Source organism: Hordeum vulgare, chromosome 2H (genome assembly GCF_904849725.1).
Source record: "Hordeum vulgare subsp. vulgare chromosome 2H, MorexV3_pseudomolecules_assembly, whole genome shotgun sequence".
NCBI classification, from domain to species: Eukaryota; Viridiplantae; Streptophyta; class Magnoliopsida; order Poales; family Poaceae; genus Hordeum; species Hordeum vulgare.
The window spans coordinates 185,679,448-185,685,329 of record NC_058519.1 but is presented as its reverse complement, the minus strand read 5'-3'; positions in this window follow the sequence as shown (position 1 = coordinate 185,685,329).

Genomic DNA, 5,882 nt, shown 5'->3' with positions numbered 1-5,882 from the left:
CCCAGAACGGACTCCAGATCTGCCCTCCCGAGGAAGAACAGGTGGTGGCGGCGGCTTCGTGTTGTGAAACGCGATGAACTCTTCTCTCTTAATATTTCCTGGGCGAGAGCGGCTTTATAGAGTTGGAGTTGGAGGCTGGACAGCTACGTGGGCCCCACAAGCCTGCCGGGCGCGCCCTAAGGGGGGGGGGCGCCTCCTGGGCTTGTGGGCCCCTGGCTCTGTGTCTTCAGGTAATTCTTGCACCAGTATTTTTTTATATATTCCACAAAAAATCCTCATAAGTTTCCAGGTCATTCTGAGAAATTTTATTTCTGCACAAAAACAACACCATGGCAATTCTGCTGAAAACATAGTTAGTCCGGATTAGTTCCATTAAAATCATGCATATTAGAGTCCAAAACAAGGGCAATAGAGTTTTGAAAAGTAGATATGATGGATATATATCAACTCCCCCAAGCTTAAAGCCTTGCTTGTCCTCAAGAAATTCAGTTGACAAACTGAAAGAGACAAAAGAAAAACTTTTACGAACTCTGTTTGACCTTGTTGTAGTAATTATGTCTAACTCATATTCGGATTTTCAGCAAGATCATAAGCTAACCACACAAGCAATAACATTTAGGTCTCATGATGTACTCATATCAATGGCATAATCAACTAGCGAGCAATAATAATAAGTTTCAAACATCAACACTTCAATCAAAACAATCATAATACAATATGAACACATGGTATCTCGCTAGCCCTTTCCGAGACCGCAAAACATAAATGCAGAGCACCTTCAAAGACCAAGGGCTGACTGAACATTGTAATTCATGGCAAAGAAGATCCAGTCATAGTCATACTCAATATCAATTAATATCAAAGCATAAAAATGACGGAGGTGCTCTCTAACTAGTGCTTTTTAATAAGAAGAGGATGACTCAACAAAAACGTAAATAGATAGGCCCTTCGCAGAGGGAAGCATTGATTTGCAGAGGTGCTAGAGCTCAAGCTTTTTAAAACAAAGATAAATAATTTTGGGTGGCATGGTTTCATTGTCAACGCGATGACCAAGAGTTTTCACCATCTTCCATGCTACACATATTATAGGCGGTTCCCAAACAGAAAAGTAAAGTTTTGACTCCCCCACCACCAATCAATCACAGTCAACGACTAGCCGAATCCTCGGGTGCCGTCCATACCAACAACAATCCACGGGGAGTTTTGTTTGCAATTATATTTTTGATTTGAGCATGGAACTGGGCATTCCTATTACCGGCCCCTTTCTCGTGAGTGATAGTGAATAAACACGTATCGAGGATAACACGCCTAGCATGGAAGATACTGACCGCCCCTTGTCACCACATGAGCAGTTCAGGCATACAAAACAGATTATTATTTGAAGGTTTAGCGAGTGGCACATGCAAATTTACTTGGAACGGCAGGTAGATACCGCATATAGGTAGGTATGGTGGACGCATATTATGGAACAACTTTGGCTTTATGGAAGTGGATGCACACGCAGTATTCCCGCTTAGTACAAGTGAAGGCTAGCAAAAGAGTGAGAAGCGACCAACTAGAGAGCGACAACAGTCATTAATATGCATTGAAATTAACCAATGTTGAGTGCAAGCATGAGTAGGATATAAATCATCATAAACATGAATATCGTAGAGGCTCTGTTGATTTTTTTCCAACTACATGGGTGAACATGTGCCAAGTCAAGCCACTTGAATGAGTCAAAGGAGGATACCATCCTATCATACTACATCATAGTCATCTTGAAATTCATGTTGGCATCCAAGACAAACCATTATAAGCTCCTAGCTAATTAAGCATGGCATCAGAAACTATGATCTCTAAGTTGTCATTGCAAACATGTTTCTCTCATAACAATGCTGAATTAGGAACAATGAGCTAGTCATATTTACAAAAACAGAATAGGTCGAGTTCATACCAACTTTTCCAGGCTCAGTCACTTCATCATATATTGTCATTATTGCCTTTCACTTGCACGACTGAATGATGTGAATAATAATGAGAGTGTTCGTGCATTGGACTAAGCTGGAATCTGCAAGCAAACTCAGAGGAGAAGACAAAGTAATACAGGCTCTCTGACGGATAAACAATTATGCATATGGGAGCCACTAAACATTTTAATCATGGTCTTCTACCTTGACCCAAAGAAAAAGAAAACTATTTACACGGAAAAGCTCCCAACAAGCAAAAGAAGAACGGGAAATATTTTTGGGTTTTCTTTTTAATTACCACTAAGCAAGCTGGAAAGTAAACTTACAACTAATTTTTTTTGTTTTTCTCAAATTTAAACAAACACACAAGAAGAAAGCGAGAAAAAGAAATAAACTAGGATGGATGATACAATGGCAAAGTGTGAACACCGACTATCAAAGTGAATGTGTGAGCATGAATATAAAGTCGGTGAGAAACATGTAATCCCTCAAGCTTAGGCTTTTGGCCTAAGTTGGTCTACTCCCACGGCTGGTCCGGGCAATATCCAAAATCATAATGGGGGTTATACGGGAACACGGCAGCTACCGCCAGAATAGCTGCCTCACGGAGGCGAGCAACCTTCGCCTCCCTCTCATACTTCTCTGCCTCTCGTGTGGTTATGTAATATCTCCATTTTCCCTGAAAGTCAAAGAAGGCAGGAGCAGGAAGGGTAATATGGAAAACACGTAGTCGGTTAAATATTAACCGGTATAGGAGGGATTCATTATCCCTCTCAAGGAACTGATAACATATCATAGCGGCGCGATCAAGGAAAGCTGTATGGAGCGGGGGATCTCCTGTGCGGAAGGGTATTCCAATAAAATTTGCTTGCGAGTGGCATAGATCCCACCAAAGAAATCCCCTTCATTAGCATTATTATTTAGCCTCCTCGCAATTATAGCTCCCACGTTGAAACTTCTATCACTCATTACTGCACTCTTAAGAATACTAAGGTCAGGTGCGCAGAGGTGACTATGCTCATGCTTGCCGTTAATGCATCTACCTATGAAGAGGGCAAAATAATGTAAGGTAGGAAAATGAATGCTCCTCATGGTAGCCTGCGTAGTATCTCTAGTTTCTCCAACAGTTATACCAGAAATAAAATCTCTAACCGAAGATTTAGGAGGGTCATTGGGACTACCCCAATCAGGTATCTTGCAAATTCTGTTAAAATCCCCTAAATCCATGGTATACAATTTGTCATAAAGATCAAACAGTATGGATGTGTCACGGCCAACTGAAACTTTGAATCTATGAACAAAAGAGGCAGTGAGTGTAGTATACTTTTCACATTTATTGGAGATGAATTCTTCGAGCCCGGCGTTGTGAAGAAATGCATCAAACTCGTCCTTGTAACCTGCATCAATCATGAATTCATCGGAAGGCCATTCACATGGTTGCACCTGTGCGTTCCTCGGCTGATAAGGATCGGGCTCCCGAATCGCGAGACATGGACCGCTTTTGCTTGAGGAACCACCATGATATTTTTTCCTAAACATCTTCTTTTTCTGAAATTTTAGGACTCAAAATAAAAGTGAACAAGGCTCAACAAAACTCATAGAAACTACTCCTACAAGTGCCTAGAGGCCAAATCATGCATCAAAACTACTTGGGACCAACTAAAATTAACATGCAAAGCTCAAGAATAGGGTCACCAGGACAGCAAAAAATGCAATGAATAAAGCACTAGAACAAAAACTAATTGGACCAATGGAGGAGTCACATACCAAGGAACAATTCCCCAAAATAGTTTGGTGAATGGGGCTTTGCACAAGGAGATCGAAAAATGCAGCACATACCAAGCTGTGGAATGATTTTTTTCTGGAGGTAGACGAAGGAGATGGGAGCTGGAATAAGTGGAGGGGGCCACGTGGGGCCCACAAGCCTGTCAGGCACGCCCAGGGGGGGGGGGGGGTAGGCGCGCCTCCTGGGCTTGTGGCCCACTCGTGCATCCCCCTGACTAGCTTTCTATCTCAGAAATTTTCAAATATTCCAGAAAAAATCATACTTGAATTTCAGGGCATTTGGAGAACTTTTATTTTCGGGTCACTTTTATATTGAACGGAAAATGCGGAAAACAGGAAAATAAAGCTAAAATTATTATTTTTCTTCTAAACAACAGAAAGTAAAAGTTGGGAACAGAAGGTTGTGACTCCTAGATTCATCCATCTCGTGGTCATCAAAAGAAATCTGTCAATGAGGTTGATCAAGTCTCCTTGACAAACTTTTTTCGAATCACATAAAAACGGAGAATTTTCGAATAATCACTAGGTTACCTCAACGGGTATGTGCATATCCCCAACAAGTAAATCATACTTCATCTTGACAGTAGGTATAGGGTATTCAAAGCCTCCAATAATAATCGAAGAAGACTTTTCAATAGAATTGATGCAATGAACTCGATATTGTTTCTTCGGAAAGTGCACCGTGTGCTCATTACCATTAACATGGAAAGTGACATTGCCTTTGTTGCAATCAATAACAGCCCCTGCAGTGTTTAAAAAGGGTCTTCCAAGGATGACCGCCATGGCATCATCCTCGGGAATATCCAGAATAACAAAGTCCGTTAAGATAGTAACGTTCGCAACCACAACAGGCACATCCTCGCAAATGCCGATAGGAAAAGCAGTTGATTTGTCAGACATTTGCAAAGACATTTCAGTAGGTGTCAACTTATCCAATTCAAGTCTACGATATAAAGAGAGGCATAACACTAACACCGGCTCCAAGATCACATAAAGCAGTTCTAACATAATTTCCTTCAATGGAGCAAGGTATAATGGGCACTTCGGGATCACCTAGTTTCTTAGGAGTCCCACCCTTGAAGGTGTAATTAGCAAGCATGGTCGAAATCTCAACCTCAAGTATCTTCCTTTTATTAGTCACAATATCTTTCATGTACTCCCTGAGTTCCTAAATATAAGTCTTTTTAGATATTTCACTAGCAGACTATATACGGATGTATATAAACATATTTTAAAGTGTAGATTCATTCATTTTACTTCGTATGTAGACTCCTAGTGAAATCTTTTAAAAGACTTATATTTAGGAACAGAGGGAGTACTTAGCATAAGGAGACATTTTAGGCATATTGATGTCAGCTGTGCTTCCCTTGCAATGGTGCCAGAAATACTTCTGCTACCTCAAAAAGATCCCCGACAACGGCGCCAGAAATTGTGGTGTCGATGGCACCAGGAATCCTAGGAAGGGGGGGGGGGCTCCTGGGCTTGTGGGCTCAAGGTTCTGTGTCTTCAGGTAATTCTTGCGCCAGTATTTTTTATATATTCCACAAAAAATCCTCGTAAGTTTCCAGGTCATTTCGAGAACTTTTATTTCTGCACAAAAACAACACCATGGCAATTCTGCTGAAAACACCGTTAGTCCGGATTAGTTCCATTCAAATCATGCAAATTAAAGTCCAAAACAAGGGCAAACGAGTTTGGAGAAGTAGATACGATGGAGACGTATCATTGGTCGATGAAACCAGTCTCTTGTAAGCGTACGAGTAATGTCGGTCCGGCCCGCTTCAATCCATCAATACCGCCGAATACAGAAAATACTAAGGAGGGCAGCAAATCAAACATCAGCGCCCACAAAATTTGTGTTCTACTCGAGATAACATCTACGCATGAACCTAACTCATGATGCCATTGTTGGGGAACGTTGCATGGGAAACAAAAAAATTCCTACGCACACGAAGACCTATCATGGTGATGTTCATCTATGGGAGGGAGATCGGATCCACATACCCTTGTAGATCGCTAAGCGGGAAGCGTTAAGAAACGCGGTTGATGTAGTGGTACATCTTCATAACTCAAATCACCGTCGTCCCACGATCCGTCCCGATCTAGTACCGAACGGACGGCACCTCCGTGTTTAGCACATGTACAGCT